Raw genomic sequence first — 20102 nt, forward strand, 5'->3', positions numbered from 1 at the left:
TCAGTAGATGATAACACTCATGAGTGAGTTATCACCGATGATAATGACAATGACCTTGAATTAACCTGCGTTAGTTTTCCAGACCATATTCCAACAGCAAATGCTTCCCTTTTCTTCTCTCATCTTTCGTCAAACAACCTATTTTTCAAACTTTAATTCTCAACTTTAAAATCACAGTTCCAAACCAAAAGTGAGGAAACCAAAAGAAAAGTCGTGATGCTCTCACTGGGAAACATGCTGCTTTTCACTGGGTCACACGGAATGGGAAGAGAGTTAGTCCAAAGTGGTCAGGCTGTACAGTGAGGGTGGTACTCTGTCACTGCATGTCTGTCCACTGTGTTGATGCTTCACACACTCGATGTTACAGTGTCTGAAATGGATGGTGATTGGTCAGTTCGAGTACAGCCAGTACCTGAGGCCAACGGCTGCTGGGCCAGATTAGGGTCAGGAATGCTGGATAACCTTGAATCATTCCTGAAATACATACAAGGAACATTAATATTCAGAGGAAGTTAATGGCATAATCCCAGGACACAGTAACAAGAATCCTATCTTTTTGCTTATCCCCTCACAGGTCATGGGTCGGGCTGGCTGCTCCTAGCTGTCCATGAGAAGGTGGTGGGGAACTGTTGCTGGATCAAAATCCTGGAAATCCCTCCCTAAGGGCTCTGTGGCTCTTACCTCCAGAACACCGACTGGAGCAGTTCATGAAGGCAGCTCACCCCCACCTTCTCAAGGGCAACTGTGGACAGGTAGTCAATGCTGGCCCAATCAGAGATGCTCACGACCGGCAAATGAATAAACAAAATGTTCAGATTTAGACACAAATCACCCATGTCACCCTTGAAGAATTCACCACCAGAAACAGTTCTGCCTTGGTACCAGAATGTACCAAAGCACCCAAGGGTCAGCTTTGAGCAACTGGTTACAAGGCAGGGAGGGAGGGTGTTGGAGATGTGGGGAAAATTCCTGCAAGGGCTTCCCATCTGCTGTAACTTTGGAGGATGCTACAGAACATGGAAATCTTGGAAAGTGGGGGATGATCAGGAAATCACGTCCCCACCCAGTGGAAATTCAGCTGCTCGGAGGGCAAGGGAGAAAATAGTAGGATTCACAAAAAAGGTCCTTTTTATCCTCAGCACTCACTGCAAGTGATAACATTCCAATCTTTCCCTCCATAAAACAGCCATGACAACTCAAAGTGACCACTGTGAGAAAAATGGGGAACACTTTCGTTTTATACAAGGATGAATTGTAGATTGATTTGCAGAATAGAGCTCTCAGATTAACCTGGAGCTGAAAACTTACAAACAGCCAGAAATTGACCAATTCTGTTCAGAATTTATTTCTCTGTCATTTACCTCTCATTTTCCCAGTGAGTGTTTGAGCAACTTGTAAGCAGGAAAATAACACATTCGGAGATCATTAGCAGGAGGCTGCATTCTGTCTCTGAAAAGGAGATATTCAATACAACCCTGAACGAGAGCATTTCTACTCAGCAAAAGTGAGAGCTTCCTGATGAAGAGCTTTTGCCCGAAACATCGATTCTCCTGCTCCTCGGAAGCTGCCTGACCTGCTGTGCTTTTCCAACACCACACTCTCGACTCAGAGAATTTCTACCGCTACTCTCGTGTCAGTCACTGACTACCTTACCTTTTCAAAGGTGTCGTTCTCTTGATTTGCTGTGAACACCCTGAAGAGAAAAAAAGTTTCATAAATATTTTGTAAAATTATGAACAAATTTGTCACATTGTCTCCACAATTGGAAATGTTTTCCCCCCATACACTTTCATCCCTTTATCCTCAAGAACTCTAACGCCTTCTTAAAAACATTCTTTGCTTTGGCCTCAACTGCTTTCTGTGACAGAGAACTCCACAGGATCACAGTAACTCCAAAGGGACTACTCTCCATGTCAATCCTGAATGGTCTACCCCATATCCTTTGACAGTGACCATTGGTTCTTGTCTCCCTGGTCACTGGAAACATCTTTCCTACATTTACCTCGTCGAGTTTTACTGAAATTTCACACATTTCCCTGAGATCCCCCTCATTTTTCCAAACTCCAGTGAATACCATCCGAACCGATCCAATCTCTCTTCATACATCAGCCCTGAAATCCCAGGAGTCTGTCTGAGAAACCTTCATTGCACTCTGTCCAATGCCAGAACATCCTTCCTCCCATAAGGGGACCAGAACCTCACCCAGTCCTCCAGGTGTGGTTTCTCCAAGACCTTGTACAATTACAGCAAGACATTCCTGCTCCTGTATCAAAACTTCTCTCTATGAAGCCAAAATGCAACTGACAAAGAAACGGAGGGAGAGGCCATGAAGATAAGGATCAGAATTTAAACTTCTCAAGGTCTTCAGCACTGACATAACTGAGCTCAGGATTCTGAGGCCTTCAATATTCCTCAGACATCCTGCCTGTTCAATTTGTTCAGCCAGAGCAAAGACAAGTAATGAGGGCAGTCCCAAAACAGATCAGTGCCTGAACATTGCACTCACTGCACAGGCCAGAAGAGGAGTCCATGTTACCATTCCTCCCCAAATATAGCTCTGTTACTCAGACTATCTGAGCCACCGTGTCTATGCCTTTATCCAGCAAACTCTCAAAAGACACTTGAACAATAAAGCACACAAGAATATCGTGGTGAACTGCAACTTCCTTTCTGTTCTTTTTGAGAGTCTGTACAAAGTGGGAATGAATGCAAAAGATGTTGTGATTCTGTCAAATGGGAGTGAATGAAAAGATATTTTAGCGCATTGAGATTCAACAGTGATGGGAGGAGAATGGGGATTGATCCATCAGAGTTCAATGAAATGGGTTTGAATGGATCTCCTTGTGAAACAGCCTCAATGTTAAATCACTCACAACAAGGCTCCATCCCAGGCAACATCCTGGTGAATCTCCTGTGCACCCCTCCCTCTTGTTATGACAGAACCATACTGTTTTATCAAACCTCATTCTCCATGAACCCACCTCCTTTGTTGCTGAAGTTGATGAAGATTATGAAGCAGATGGGCAGGATGAGAAGTGTTGGAATGACTGGCAGATATACAGTGGTGGGCTCAGTCCTGTTCACTGTAAAACAGCAAGAACAGCATTATTCAGGAATCCCTCCATGTTGCTGCAGTGAAACTTGTAGCAGGGTTACAGAGCAAGAGGTGAAATGTACAAACAGGATGTTCTGTAATGGGGCAAACCAGTTCAACACTCTCACCTGCTGTTTCCCACAGACCAGGAATGTGCTCCCCTCCAAATACTTACCCAATTATCGCCTGAAAGATCACTCTATTAAATCTATTTCCATTGGCCTTTCAGGCAGTGCATTGCAGTTCAGAACAACTCCTGAAGGAGGCAACTGCTTAATTCTGTGATACAGAATATAAGGTTAGATGGATATTTTAAAACATTCTACAGGGTATTTCCTGGACCCAGTCTTGACTCACCAACACAAGGGCACCCATTACTGAGCACTGATCTACCATCCCACCCTGTCCTGTGTCCTACATGTAGGCCAGACCAAGTAAGGAAGGCAGATTTCATACTGTAAAGGACCTGACTGATTCAAATGAACTTTCCCAACTGTCAACAGTGGTCACATGTGACCATAAGGTTAGCTTTTTATTTAAATTCCAAATGTTTAAAATTTCATTCATCTTTCACCTTCTGCTGTGGTAGGATTTGAACTCATGGCCCCAGACATGAGTGTCTGGATTAGTTGCCCAGTGACAGCAGCAGTATACCACTATCTCCTTTTATAACCCATGTGTGAATGCAGGGCTAGGATAGGTCCCATGTGGCTGTGATGCCTCACACAGTCAGACAGAAACTGGGGAATGTACTTGCACTGATGGAACTATTCCCGATGAAGGTGTGAACACTTTCATTGTAACCAAGAGGGACACATTACTCTGCAGCACCTTCCTGCTCGAGGAGATGATCCCATTGTCAGTTTAACTTTGGATCGTTTGAAGATTGAACTGAATATTCTGAGTGTGTCAATGCCTTTCAATACTGACATCAGAATGTACCTAAAAGGATCAACACATCAAATTACATTAAATGTTTAAAAAGTCAAATTTCAAACACAAAAGCAAAATACTGCAGGTGTTGGAAATTTGAAATAAAAATCAAAATGCTGTAAATACTCAGCAGGCCAGACCCCACCTATGGAGAGAAACAGGGTTAATATTTTAGTTTCAATGACCAAATCATTAAAAATTCACAGAACCTGCTGCACTCTCACTGTACACCCTCTACAGACGGAATACTTCTTCATATTCATTAAATTACAGGATGAGAAGGACATTGGGTAGGGCAGCATTGATTACTCATCCCTATTAGTTAAGAATAAACCACATTGCTGTGTGTCTGGAGTCACAAGTAGGCCAGGCCAGGTTAGGATGACAGTTCCCTTCACGAAAGATCATTAGTGAACCAGATGGGTTTTTACAACAATAAACAGTGGTCACATAGTCAGCTTTTGACTCTTACTTTGAGAATTTTATTAATTTCAAATTCCACCATCTGCCATGGTAGGATTTGAATCCTACTCCCAGAACATTACCTGGGTGTTGGATTAACCATCCAACGATTATACGATCAATTGTTGTTTTCCATCTAGAATGATTTCTTACCATAAACCCACACCCGTGTCTCTTTCTAGATCAGATACTGAGAATCAGTTTCTGACCTGTATTCCACCAGACACAGGTAAGTGTGATTGTCCCTCACACTCAGCTGGTTTATCCTGGTCGAGGCGTTTCCCTCCTCTGGGTTCCCGATGAGCTCGTACCGATTTCCACCGTGTCCAGTTGTCCAAGTTCCCTGTGATTGGGCTGTAAATGTAATGAAGTGTTGGGAGGCCTTCTTCCTCATCCAGGTAACAGTGGTCAGGGGCGTGGGAGTCCCAGCTCCTGAAGATACAGGATAAAGTAACTGAATCTCCCTCTGTCCCACTCACTACTGAGACATTTCCTTGAGCAGCTGAGGAAGGACGAACATCAAAATGGTAAAAATTCTGGGAAGCATCAAGAGAGATAAGTGTCCAGGGCCGGATCAGATATATCCAAGGTTACTATGGGAAGCGAGGAATGAGATTGCTGCTCCTCTGGTGATGATCTCTGAATCCTCACTCTCCATGGGAGTAGTAATGGATGATTGGAGGGAGGCGAATGTTGTTCCTCTGTTCGAGAAAAGGAATAGAAAAATCTCTGGGAATTACAAACCTGTCAGTCTGATGTCTGTGGTAAGCAACTTCCTGGAAAGGATTTATGACTATTTGGAAGAACATAGTTTGATTAAAGATTGTCAGCGTGGCTTTGTGAGGGTCAGGTGATGCCTCACAAGCCTGATTGGGTTGTTTGAGGATGTGATGAGATAAATTGATGAAGGTCGAGCATTGGGTATGGTGATTATGGATTTCAATAAGGCATTTGATAGTCAATTAATTCAGACAGTTAGGAGGTATGAGACACAGGGAGATGTGGCTGTCTGGATACAAAATTGGCTCGCTGAATGAAGACAGCAAGTGATAGTGAATGGAAAGTAGGCGGATGGTGTTTTGGTTTTCATTAACGGGTGGAATTGAGTTTAAGAGCCGCGAGGTTTTGCTGCAGCTCTATAAAATCCTGGTTAGACCACACTTGGAATATTATGTCCAGTTCTGGGTTGTCCCATTACTGGAAGGATGTAGATGCTTTAGAGAGGGTTCAGAGGATATTTGCCAGGATACTCACAGGATTGGACGACTTGTCTTATGAAGAGAGGTTGAGTGAGTGAGGGCTTTTTGCACTGGAGAGAAGCAGGAAGAGAGGTGACTTGATAGAGGTATACAAGGTAATGAGAGGCATAGACAGAGTAGATAGCCAGAGACTCTTCCTAAGGCAGAAATGACTGTCACAAGGAGTCATCATTTTAAGGTGATTGGAGGAAGGTATTGGGGAGATGTCAGAGGTAGTTTATTTATGCAGAGACTGGTGGATATGTGGAAGGCAGTGGTAGTAAAGTCAGAAACATTAGGGATATTCAAACGACTGTTGGACAAACACAAAGATTGAGGGTGTGGAGGATATTTTGATCTAAGGTTAAGATAAATGGTCAGCACAACATCGTGGGCTGTAGGGTCTATACTGTGCTGTACTGTTCTGTGTTCTATGTAACATACAAGGCTATGGACCAAATGCTGGAAGGTTGGACAGGTGCAGACTGACAGTGATGTTTTTGTTGGTGTAGACTGTATGGCTCAAGGGCCTCTTCCATCCTGTCTAATTCTATAATTGTATGGATCAGCCTTCCTTATGGTTCCTTCCATAAGGAACAAAAACGGAAATAAGATATTGTGGGAGTAAACCATGGGTCCCATAGCAGTAGCTAAATGGTGGGTGTCATGGACCAGGCCACACCCCCTCAAAACATTTCAGGAAATTCTCCCAGACCCTAACTTATTGAGTTGTTTTATGCAAATGTCGATTGGATAATCCAGGAGAGATGCATATGGCCCAACCACTCACTTTTAACAAAACAGTATTTATTCACACATGAACAAAAGAAAAACACATTTGAATCCCAGAACTATTTAAAACCCAATCGCCTCGATTGCAACTTAATGATGCTGTTCCAAATGCTTGGAACGTCCCCATAAACACTCTCTTGGCAAAAAAGCTACAGTCAAACCCTGGTTCACACAGGAGAGATGTCAGAGAGAGGGAGGATCAACATGGAGCTGTTTCTTTGACCAGCAACCTCCAAAAACTGACTGCTTGCTGAACCAAACCAAACCAGAAAAAGTTAAGCTGGGTTAACTGGCCACTTCCCTTTCATTGCATAATTCTTTTCTGTTTTAATTTGAAAGCCTATTTCCTGAGGCAGTATCTGTTATCTATAATCAAATAGGCCCTAAAACTTCTCTGTTTACAACCCCTCTCAATAAACCAAGAACAGAATATCCTTGTCAAAGGAGCAATATTGTCACAGTGGGGAAGGGAATAAATCAGCAGATAGTAAAGGCATGTAACAGAGGCAGTTCATTAATCATGGGTGACTTGAATCTTCATGCATATTGGGATAGTCAGATTAGCAGAGGGAGCCATGAGGAAGAATTCAGAGACATATTGAAGGCAGTCTCTGAGAACAATGTGATGTGGATCCAACCAGGGATCAGGCTAGTTTGGGTTTGGTGATGTGTCATGATTCAGGCTTAATAACTGATGACAGAGTGAAAGATACCCTGGAATCTGTTACCATAACACGATAGCATTGAATATTCAGTTTGAGGGGGAGGAGCTTGGGTTGGCAGCTACTGTGCTTAGCTTACCAAAGGGAATGAGAGCAGAACTGGCTGGAGTGAGCTGCAGAAACAGTTTAGCAGCAAAAACAGATGAGGAACAATGGCAGACTTGTAACAAGATAGTTTATGGCTCCACAGCTCCAAACCAAAGGGGTTGCCATGGACACCCGCATGGGCCTCAGCTATGCCTGTCTCTTCGTAGGATATGTGGAACAGTCCATCTTCCGCAACTACACTGGCACCACCCACCACCTTTTCCTCCACAACATCGATGACTGTATTGGCGCTGCCTCATGCTCCCACGAGGAGGTTGAACAGTTCATCCACTTTACCAACACCTTCCACCCTGACCTCAAATTCACCTGGACCGTCTCAGACTCCTCCCTCCCCTTCCTAGACCTCTCCATTTCTATCTCGGGCGACCGAATCAACACGGACATCTACTATAAACCGACTGACTCCCACAGGTACCCAGATTACACCTCAGTTCTGTTGGTTACACAAACTGATAGAAAACAGAGAGTTGGGATAAGGTGGGAGTGATATCCAGCCAGCAAACTGTAATTAGTGGTGTATCACAGGATCTGAGATGGGGCCACATTTATTATAATATACATTAATGATTTGGATGAGGTCAGTGAATGCACTGTAGCTGGAGAGAGATGTCGACAGGTTAAATAAGTGAGAAAAACTTCGCAATTGGAATATAATGTGGAAAATGTAAGGTTATACATTTGGCACAAAGAATAGAGAGGCTGAATATTAGTGAAACAGAGAAAGCCTGCAGAAAGTTCCAGAACAGAGAACATGCAAATTTCACAAAAACATTCAGCAGAGAGTAGGGAAGGTCAATGAAATGCTCACCTTTATTTCAAATGGAATCGAATTTTAAAGTGGGGAGGTTTTACCAGACACTAGTTAGTTCACAGCTGGAATATTGTGGATAGGTTTGGTCCCTTATCAAAGGAAAGTGAAACTGGCATTGGAGGCAGTCCAGAGAAGATTCAATTAGTTGATGCCAGGTCGGGAGGGGCTGTCTTATGGGCAGCGTTTGACAAGATTGAGCCTGTGCTTGATGGATTACAGAAGAATGACAAGTGACCAAATTGAGACATTAAAGATGCTTCGAGTGCTTGATAAGGTGGATGCAGCGTGGTTGTCCCCCTTGTCAGGAACAGAGGGCATCAGCTCAGAATGAGGGGTTACACATTTCAGATGAGAGGAATGTTTTCTCTAAGAGGGTAGTGAATCTCTGGACTACTTTACCACAGAGAGCAGTTAATGTTGGGTCATTGAGAATAGTCAAGGCTGAGACAGACAAATTTTTAATCATTCACGGAATCAGGGATTGTGAAGATAAAGCAAGAATGGGGAATTGACGTTTATCATCGCAGTCATGATCTCACTGAATGTGGAACAGACTCAATGGGCTGAATGGCCTTCCTCTGTTCCTATATCTTATGGGCTACCTGCCTCAGTTCTCAACACCTCCATTTCTGAAACCTGTAAATCCCATTTCCTTTTCCAACCACATTCTTAACATGTCCTGACATCTTCAAAAACAAATTAGGGAGTTGATGGGATACCATTGGAAGTTTCAGACACGGTGATGGAATGGTCCATAAATCCCAGCCTCATCTCTCTCTCTCTCCTTCTCACTGCCTCCTGCCTGAGACCAACTGAAAGAGCCCAAGAGAAGGAGCCAACCCGAGAGCTCCCGGTCCAGGTGGATCCTGTTCTCATTGAGCTATCGGGACAGTGACACCATCCAAACATTGTTCCTTTCCTTCAACTTCCAGCGTTGTTGGAGACTTTGTTTGAAAATTCTCAATATTGAGCTCTACACAATAGGGATCAGCATCCTCCTGGCTCAGTCCTTTCATCATTATTGAGACATTGTGGTTGGTGAGACCCCCCACGAATCTGAATCGATTCCCACCCTCGTGCTGTATCACATTCTCACACAGCTCACCCTGGGAATGGTCTGGACCAGGATATGTACACTTAAAGATAAAAGCCCGTGTTTCCTCCTTGTACCATAAGATGGAGCCGGTGAGTGTGAGGTGAGTGTCAGGGTGGGTGAAGCTGCAGGGTAAGACAGCGGAGCCTCCTTCCTCAGCCCTCACTCCATCCGCGACTGTCATTGACCAACCATTAGCAGAATCCGCTGTGAGGGAAGAGGGAGAGAGAGAGAGGGAGGTAGAGTCTGAACACAGCACTGGGACAGACATCAGTGTGTGGAAGTGAAACTTGGAGACTCTATTCTGAGTATGTTATTTAGTGAGAACAGGTTAAACAGCTATAATGAGAGGGAGTGAACAAATAGTAATGTAAATTCATGAGCAATCCAATACACTGGGGACAGAGTTTCTGTTCCCACCATGGCAGCTGCTGGAAATTCAAATCAGTTATTACATCAGGAATTAAACACCAATCTAATGGGAACCATGAAACCATGATCAATTGTTGGAAAAAATCCATCTGGTTCACTGATGTTCTTTAGAGAAGGGAAATACCGTCCTTACCCAGTCTGACCTGCATGTGACTCCAGTCCCACAGCAACAGATTTGACTCTAAACATCCCACATCAATGACAAAGGGAGACACTGAGTTGGACAAAAACAGTATAAAATGTGAAAGGGAAGTTACAGAGATGTGCAGCACCGAAACAGACCCTTCAGTCCAACTTGCCCATGCCCATCAGATATCCTGAATAAATCTTGTCCCATTTGCCATATTTGGCCAATACCCCTCAGATCCCTTCCTATTAATATACCATCCTTTTAAATGTTATAATTATACCAGCCTCTACCACATCCCCTGGCAGTTCATTCCATTCTCACACCACACTCTGCATGAAAACGGTGTCCCTTCGGTCCCTTTTAAATCTTGCCCCTCCCACCTTAAACCTGTGCCCTCTAGTTTTGGACGCCCGTACCCTGGAGAAAAGACCTTGACTATTTATCATGTTTAAATTACGATTTGATGAACACCTTTAAGGTCACCCGTCAGCCACCAACACTCCAGGGAATCTTGCCCCAGCTTATTCAGCTTCGCCCACAACTCAAGCCTTTCAGGCCTGGTATCATTCTCCTCAATCTTTTCTGAACTCTTTTGAGTTTCACAGCATCTTTGCTATAGCAGGGAGGCCAGAAATGAATGCAGTATTCCAAAAGTGGGCCAACCAACATCCTGTACAGCCATGACAAGACCTCCTCATTCCTGTACTCAATGCATTGATCAATAAAGGTGAGTTTACCAAATGCTTCCTTCATTAACCAGTCTACCCTTTGACTCCACTTTCAAAGAACAATGAACCTGCACTCCAAGGTCTCTTTGTTTGGCAACACTCCCCAGTACCTTACCAGGAAGTGTATAAGTCCTGCCCTGATTTGCCTTAACAAAATGCAACACCTCAAAATTATCTAAGTTAAACTCCATCTGCCACTCCTCAGCCCATTGACCCATCTGATCAAAGTCCCATTGTTCTCTGTGATAACCTTCTTTGCTGTTCACTACACCTCCAATTTTGGTGTCATCTGGAAATTTACTGACCATTTCTCTGATATTCACATCTGAGCCATTTATATAAATGATAAGAAGCAGTGGATCCAGCACCGATCCTTGCAGCACACCGCTGGGTACAGGCCTCCAGTCTAAAAAGCAATCCTGCACCACCACACTCTGTGTCCTATCTTCAAGCCAGTTAGGTATCTATATGGCTAGTTTCCCCTGTATTCCATGTGATCTAACCTTGTTAACCAGTCTATCATGCAGAACCCTGTCAAATACCTTGCTGAAGTCCATTTAGGCCATGTCCACCACTCTCCATTCATCAATCATCTTCATCACTCCTTCATAAAACTCAATGGGTCATGTTATGTCTGAACATGTCCTACTGATCCACACATTATCAGGAACTACACAAATGTACAAGAATCCCAATACGATGCCCCCAACACCCAAAGTGCCTGACAGACTGTTACTCAGGACAGAAGTGAGCCACACCAGGATTCTTCAGTAACAGTTAAATAATTCCATTAATGAATAATTCCAGTAATAAGAGCAGTGAAAGAAATGGATACCTAATTAATGCTCCTAAACAGCATCCCTTCAAAGCCACGTACACACACACACACACACACACACACACACACACACACACACTTAAGACAGAGAAAAGATAGACGATTTATATGAGTGACAAAAGAATGTAGACAGGGTAACAGGGTAAACAAAACTCTGAAAATAAAAGTCCTGATCACAAGATGGAAGGATCGTTCTCTCTCACAGTTCTTGTGTTTTTTGTAGCAGGAATGAGATGCTGTGTTCCGGACAGTGATGGTTATGCTTCAAATTCAACGGCCATTCAGGAGAACTTAGAACTTTTCACATGTGACTTCTTTCTTTCCAGATTACTTGTGTTTTCTCTGCTTTTCTCTCCAGTGATGGGGGAGAGGCAGAGCTGGCTGCTTTCTCTCTGTAGGCCCCAGATACTTTCCACTTTCAGAGACTCCAGGAATATATAACTTTGTAACAGCACAGTTCAACCAATCAGACAGCAGTTGCTGAGCAGAATTTTCTGAACTCGAAACATTATCATGAAGTCCGATGACATCAGGTCAAACATGAGCAAGGGAATCTCCGGATGACTACCCACTGCCACATTCCCCCCACTCCCAGGCTTCTGATCATGTTTATCACCACTTGGAGGAAGCACTGAGGTCAACACTGGCACAGAATGTACTCTGGGTGGGAGACGTCACTGTCCAACACCAAGACAGACTCAGCAGCTTTACTACTGCCTGAGCTGGTGGAATCTGAAATGACATAGCTCTTGGACTGGGTCTGTGGCGGGTGGTGAGGGAACCAACAAGAGAGAAAAGCTTGACCTTGTCCTCAGTCGTCTATCTGCCTATTATAGAATTGGGAGGAGTAACTATCACACAGTCCCACGGAGACAAATTCCCATCTTCACACTGAGGTACATCCCCATCATGTATGGCACTAGGCCTGTGTTAAATGGGACAGACTTTGAACAGATCGAGCAAGTCAAGACTGGGATCCCTGAGACACTGTGGGCCATCAGTACAGCAGAGTGAGCTGTAACACAATCTGTAAGCTCATGGCATGTAATTCTCCCCCACTCAGCCATTACAATCAAGTCAGAACATCAATTCTGGTTCAATGAACAATGCAGGAGGTGATGCCAGGAACAGCACCAGCAAACCTGAAAATGAGATGTCAGCTCTAAAACTACTTCTGTGTCAAACAGCATAAACCACAATTGATGCTCTGGGGGAAGTGATTCCACTGTCAGTGCATCAGATATAAGCTCAGCAGACCTGTCACATGCAGTTATGAATGGGTGAGGACAATTAAGCAACTAACAGGAATATGAGTCTCCACAAATATCCCCATCCTCAATGAGGGGGGGGCCCTGCTCATCAGTGCAAATAAGAGGGCTGTGGCATTCACACCTAACTTGACCCAGAAGATGTCCCCAGCATCATAGAAGATTCCTTACCCAGCGGCAAATATAATTCAGTGGGTCAGCATTCACGTGTAGATAGGGCTAGGGACAGAAATCATGGGATCTAGTGCTGTTCCTCACACAGCCCCTGGCCCAACCTCCAGGACATACACTCACTTCCACTGACCTGACACAGTGAACACCCTTCTTCAATCCTGATGTACTGTCCACCCCTGTCCTGGAGAGACCTGACCAAGTAAGGATGGCAGAGACAAAAACAGAAATTGTGGGAAAAACTCAGCAGGTATGGTGACATCTGTGGAGAGAAAGTAAAGTTAATGTTTTGGGTCCAGTGACACTTCTTCAGAAATAAAATGATCAAAAACTGTGGACTGAGAGGAGTGTGAGTCTTGCAGCTGCTCCTGAGATTCAGATTTATTTTCAAATTTACTTCCAGCTTTCTTACATTTATTACATTTCAGTCAGAAAAGCTTTTTGTTTGATTCACTTTTAGTTATTTTATATTCAATAACACAAAAGAAATTCCCAAAATGGACAGGCACAATTTATTTTATCAAACAGAGTCCTATCAATGGACTTTTTGGATAGGCCCACATGTGGGCTGTGGGAAGTTTTGCTGATGGAAAATAATTGCTGAGGGAAGTTTTGTTTCAAACCAAGTTGTGGTCACAGAGCTCTTGGACAGGTTAACACGTGGTTGGCTCTGGAGTGGGATTTTATTTTTAATCAGAACATTGATAGCTGTCTGCTGACCACTTGTGCTTAATATTAGCTCTTTTGATAAAGAAATGTAGTTTATTTTAGAGTTAAAATGTCAGTGTAAGTTGCTTCTTTTTTGACTTAATGACATTGAGGACATACAAGAGACACAGAGTGAGATGGCCAGTAGATTTCGAGAGGTGATAACACAGCAGGATCAGTCAGATAGAAGGATGACTGTCAGGAAAGGTAAGAAGGTAGTTCAGAAATCTCTCGGACTGTTGAAAGGATAATCTCTCAGGGGAAATTAGAAGGGACAGTCAGATCTCGGGCGCTAAAAATGAACCTTATGTTCAAAGGGATTTGACAACATTTAAAAGAATAATTGTTGTAGGTGATTCTCCTGTCAAGGCGACAGACAGGAGGTTCTGCAGCAGTGAGCATGGATCTAGGATATTAGACTGTTTTCTTGGTGCTAGGATTAAGGACATTGCAAAATGTTTGAAGCATACTGTTAAAGGGAATAATGAGAAACTGGAAGTTTTTGTACACATTGATGGGAATGACATAGTTAGGGAAAGGATTAAGGCTTTACAAAGTAATATCAAAGGTTAGGTCGAAGATTAAAAAACAGACCCACAAAAGTAATAATCTCTGGTTTACTCCCAAAGCCAAGTTCAGATGAGGGAACAAAAGGATAAAGGAGACAAATCAATGGCTGAAGAGGGATTCAGATTCTTGGATCACTGTGTCCTCTTCTGAGACAGAAAAGACCATTCACAAAGGACGGTTTCAACTGTACTGCTTTCGGGAACAATGTGTGAATAAAGAGATTGAGGTTCCAGTCAGGGATAGGAGAGAATCGTACACTAAATATAAACAACTGGATCCAAATGGATCTCTTGCACCATATAATGAGTGTCGGGGCATTCATACGAGGGCGATCAGGAAGTCAAAGAAAGGACATGAGATAGCCTCAGCAAATAAGGTTAAGGATAATCCAAAGGGATTCTATAAATACATTAAGACCAAGACAGCAACAAGAGACAGAGTATAGGGCAAAGAGATTGCCTTTGTATTCAACCTCAAGAGCTGGAAGAGATCTTAAGTGAATATTTGTTGTCAGTTTTTACTGTGGAGAGAGAAGTGGAGGTGAGAGAACGCTGAGAAATAAATATTGATGTTTTGAAAACCGTTTGCATTACAGAAGAGGAAGGGCTGGAGGTCTTTGAAAATATAAATCTCTGAGCCCTGATCTCATGAATCCCAGGACTTTGTCAGAAGTTAAGATGAAATTGCTGGGCACCTTGCAGAAACATTTGTATCATCTATAAATACGAGTGAGACGCTGAGTGAGTGGAGAGTGACTAATGTTCAAGAAGGGATGTCAGGGGAAGCCTGGGAACTTCAGACCTGTGTGTCTGACTTCAGTGGTGGATAAGTTGTTGAAAATAATTCTGAAATTTGGGATTTATATGCATTTGGAGAGGCAAGGAATGAATAGGGATAGTCAACATGGGAGACTGATCAACAAGATTAGATCTCATGGAATACAGGGAGAACCAGTTATTTGGATACAGAACTGGCTCAAAGGGAGAGGACAGTGGGTGGTGGTGGAGGGATGTTTTTCAGACTGGAGGCCTGTGACCAGTGGAGTGCCACAAGGACTGGTGCTGGGTCCTCTACTTTTTGTCATATACATAAATGATTTGGATGTGAGCATAAGAGGTACAGTTAGTAAGTTTTCAGATGACACCAAAAGTGAAGGTGTAGTGGACAGCAAAGAAGGTTACCTCAGATTACAACAGGATCTTGACCAGATGGGGCAATGGGCTGAGAAGTGGCAGATGGAACTTAATTCAGATAAATGCGAGGTGCTGCATTTTGGGAAAGCAAATCTTAACAGGACTTATACACTTAATGGTAAGGTCCTAGGGAGTGTTGCTGAACAAAGAGACCTTGGAGTGCAGGTTCATAGCTCCTTGAAAGTGGAGTCGCAGTTAGATAGGATAGTGAAGTAGGCATTTGGTAGGCTTTCCTTTATTGATCAGAGTATTGAATACAGGAGCCGGGGGGGGGGGGGGGGGGGGGGGGCGGTCATGTTGCAGCTGTACAGGACATTGGTTAGGCCACTGTTGGAAGATTGTGTGCAATTCTGGTCTCCTTCCTACTGGAAAGAAGTTGTGAAACTTGAAAGGGTTCAGAAAGGATTTACAAGGATGTTGCCAGGATTGGATGATTTGAGCTAAATGGAGAGGCTGAACAGACTGGGGCTATTTTCCCTGGACCATCAGAGGCTGAGGGGTGACCTTACAGAGGCTTACAAAATTATGAAGGGTATGGATAGGATAAATAGGCAAAGTCTTTTCCCTGGGGTCGGGGAGTCCAGAACTAGAGGGCATAGGTTTAGGGTGAGGGGGAAAGATATAAAGCAGATCTAAGGAGCAAATGTTTCACACAGAGAGTGGTACATGTATGGAATGAGCTGCTGGAGGAAGTGGTGGAGGCTGGTACAATTGCAACATTTAAGAGGCATTTGGATGGGTACATGAATAGGAAGGGTTTGGCGGGATATGGGCCCAGTGCTGGCAGATGGGACTCGAGTGGGTTGGGATATCTGGTCAGCATGGATGGGTTGGACTGAAGGGTCTGTTTCCATGCTATACATCTCTATAGCTCTATGACTCTAGTGATAGTCAGCATGGTTTTGTGCAAGTGATATTGTGTCTCACAAACTTGATTGAGATTTTTGAAGAGGTAAACAAGAAAATTGATGAGGGCAGAGGGGTTAACATTGTTTACTTAGACTTTGGTAAATCCTTTGACAAGGTTCCACATGGTAGACTAATTAGTGAAGTTAGATCCCATGGGATTCCGGGTGAGCTTGGCAAGTGGATGCACAATTGGCTGAAAGGCAGAAGACAGAGAGTGACGGTGGAGGGAGGGTTTTGTTCTGGAGGCCTGTGACCAGCAGGGTTCCACGGGGATCGGGGCTGGGCCCACTTTTGTCAGTCATTTGTTTTAAAATTTTGATAAGAACACAGAAAGAATGTTTTACAAGTTTGCGGTTGACACCAACATTGATGGTACATTGAACAATGAAAGAAGGTTATCTTAGAATACAAAGAGATCGTCATCAAATGGGTTAATGGGCTGAAGAGCGACAGATGGAGTTTAAGATAAGTGTGAGGTATTGCACTTTGTGAAAACAAACAAAGGCAAGACTTATACAATTAAAATTAGGGCCTTGGGTAGTGCTGTAGAACAGAGACCTTGGGATTCAGGCATCATCTATATATACGGTGGTTCAGCAGCAGTTGGGATATTATGTTCAGGGTGGACAGGATGCTGGTAAGGCCTCTATTGTGTCCAGTTCTGGTCACCCTGTTATTGCAAGGATATCATTTAGCTGGAGAGGGTTCAGAAGAGATTTACCAGGAAGTTGCTGAGAAAGTAGGCCTTGAGTTACCGGAAGAGGCTGGAGCGACTGGGACTTTTCTCACTGGAGTGTGCAAGGTTGAGAGGTGACCTTATCAAGATCGATAAAAGCCTGAGGAATATAGATAAGGTGAATGGCAGGTGTCTTTTTGCTCAGGTGGGAGATTTCAAGACTGGGGCATATCTTTAAGGTGAGAGGAGAAAGGTTTTAAAAAGACAAAAGGGGCAGTTTTTATTTTACACAGAGAGTGGTTCATGTGGAATGAGCTTCCAGAGGAAATGGTGGATGTGGGTACAGTTACAATGCTTAAAAGACATTTAGATAATTTCATGAAAAAGAAATGTTTGGAGGGATACAGGCCATGTGCAGGCAGGTGGGAGTACTTTAGTTTGGGATTATGGTCAGTGTGGACTCGTTGAACTGAAAGGTCTGCTCCTGTGCTGTATGACTCTATAACTGATTATAGCTGGGAAAAGGTTGGTATAGATGCTGAAGATGGGGAGGTGGGTGAGGGGGCAGGAGTAAAAACTCAGTGGGAAGGGACCCCAGACAGAGAGAAAAACAATTGGACAGACAAAGAAAAGGGGAAAGGTCGGCCTGGGAGAATGAACAGCTGCTGATGGGGACCATGCGTCACTGACAATGGATTGTTTTGGTCGTAGCCCATGTGATGACAAGGCCTGGTGTGTGGGGGTTGGGGGAAGGAGATAGGAGAAGGTGCTGAGGCACTAAAATTATTGACCTCAATATTGAGTCCAGAAGGTCACTGGGTCCCCAAAAGCTGGTGTGTCAATCTGGCAGGCAACTGGATGTTCAGCCTCATTTTTGTGAACGAACATTTCTGTTCTGCAAAGTAATCACCCAGTCTGTGTTTTGTTTACCCAATACAGAGTTTGAAGTGGACTGTGCAGAGTTGGTGGATTATGAGCAGCCCTGAGCCTGCGTGAGGTGGTGCTGATGGAGAGAGAGGGCTCAATATTGTGCGTATGGCAACAAATGACACTGAGTATGAATGGCAGATTTCATTCTCTAAATCAAGTCACCGTATTCCTACCAGACCATGGGCTGCTTTCTCTTGAGAGAGAGAGAGAAATGTTGGTGGTTTAACCTGAGGGCCACCGCACCTCAGTGAGGGGAGAGTTGAGAAGGAGGGTCCTTCATGGTCACCTGAGCCAATGTGGGGATTGAACCCACACTATTGGCATCACACTGCTTAGCAAGCCGACCGCCCAGCTAACTGAACCAAACTCCAGATTCCCTGAAGTGTACAACTGAATCAGATCAGATTTTCCAAATCTCAGCCATGAGGTTAGCTTTACTTTCAAATTCCAGATTTTAAAAAACATTTATTCACAGTTCACCTTCTGTTGTGATGGGATTTGAACCCATAGCCACAGACTTGCGTGTCTGGATTGGTCAACCAGCAACAGTAACAAATGTGTTGCTGGTCAAAGCACAGCAGGCCAGGCAGCATCTCAGGAATAGAGAATTCGACGTTTCGAGCATAAGCCCTTCATCAGGAATCCCCTGCTCCTGCCCCACCGAACTCATCTCCCAATACCTCGACACGGTCCTGTCCCCTTTAGTCCAAGAACTCCCCACCTACGTTCGGGACACCACCCACGCCCTCCACCTCCTCCAGGACTTTCGCTTCCCCGGTCCCCAACGCCTTATTTTCACTATGGACATCCAGTCCCTGTACACCTCCATCCCCCATCACGAAGGACTCAAAGCCCTCCGCTTCTTCCTTTCCCGCCGCACCAACCAGTACCCTTCCACTGACACCCTCCTTCGACTGACTGAACTGGTCCTCACCCTGAATAACTTCTCTTTTCAATCCTCCCACTTCCTCCAAACCAAAGGAGTTGCCATGGGCACCCGCATGGGCCCCAGCTATGCCTGCCTCTTCGTAGGATATGTGGAACAGTCCATCTTCCGCAACTACACTGGCACCACCCCCCACCTTTTCCTCCGCTACATCGATGACTGTATCGGCGCTGCCTCGTGCTCCCACGAGGAGGTTGAACAGTTCATCAACTTTACTAACACCTTCCATCCCGACCTGAAATTCACCTGGACCATCTCAGACTCCTCCCTCCCCTTCCTAGACCTCTCCATTTCTATCTCGGGCGACCGACTCAACACAGACATCTATTATAAACCGACTGACTCCCACAAGCTTATTCCTGATGAAGGGCTTATGCTCGAAATGTCGAATTCTCTATTCCTGAGATGCTGCCTGGCCTGCTGTGCTTTGACCAGCAACACATTTGCAGCTGTGATCTCCAGCATCTGCAGACCTCATTTTTTACTACAGCAACAGTAACAGTATACCACCACCTTCCTTTATAACCCATGGGTGAATGCAGGGCGCGGATAAGTCCCACATGGCTGTGATGCCTCACACAGTCAGATGGACACTGTGGGAACGTAGTTGCACTGATGGAACTATTCCTGATGAAGGTTGTAACCAAGAGGGACACATCAGACAGTTGCACCTTCCTGTTCAAGGAGATGATCTCAATGTCAGTATAACTTTGGGGCTTTTGGAGATATAACTGAATGTTCTGAGTCTGTCAATGTCTTTCAATACTGACATCAGAATGCACCTAAAAATGTCAGGACAGCATAGTACATTAAATATGGACTAAAATTAAATTTGAAACCCAAAGCTAAAACTCTACAGATGGTAGAAATTTTTAATAAACATCAAAATGCTGCAAATACTCAGCAGGGCAGAGAATACCTGTGGAAAGAAACAGGGTTAATGTTTTAGTTCCATGTCCTTTCACCAGAAAATCAAATCGCAAAACATTCACAGAATCTGTTCCACTCTCACTGTGCACCTTCTACAGGCTGAAGAATGTGGGAACGGTTTCTTACCATGTACCTGCAGCCGAGTCTCTTTCTGGATCAGATACTGAGAATCAGGTTCGAAACTGTATTCCACCAGACACAGGTAAGTGTGATTGTCCCTCACACTCAGCTGGTGTATCCTGGTCGAGGCGTTTCCCTCCTCTGGGTTCCCGATGAGCTCGTACCGATTTCCACCGTGTCCAGTTGTCCAAGTTCCCTGTGATTGGGCTGTAAATGTAACAATGTGTTGGCAGGGCTCCTTCCTCATCCAGGTAACAGTGGACAGGGGAGGGTAGTACCAGCGACTGAAGATACAGGGTA

At 44.3% G+C, this 20102-nt stretch overlaps 1 long non-coding RNA gene across 1 annotated transcript; it reads right to left on the bottom strand.

Annotated features, from left to right (window-relative positions):
• Positions 1–1652: 1652 nt before the first annotated feature.
• Positions 1653–19874, bottom strand: LOC132809484 (uncharacterized). Its single transcript, XR_009642352.1, has 3 exons — positions 19809–19874; positions 2982–3083; positions 1653–1693 (listed from the first exon to the last, which is right to left on the bottom strand). It is a non-coding gene; the product is annotated as an uncharacterized LOC132809484 (long non-coding RNA).
• Between the last annotated feature and the right edge of the window lie 228 nt (positions 19875–20102).

This window comes from Hemiscyllium ocellatum, unplaced genomic scaffold (genome assembly GCF_020745735.1).
Source record: "Hemiscyllium ocellatum isolate sHemOce1 unplaced genomic scaffold, sHemOce1.pat.X.cur. scaffold_1283_pat_ctg1, whole genome shotgun sequence".
In the NCBI taxonomy this organism is placed as follows: domain Eukaryota; kingdom Metazoa; phylum Chordata; class Chondrichthyes; order Orectolobiformes; family Hemiscylliidae; genus Hemiscyllium; species Hemiscyllium ocellatum.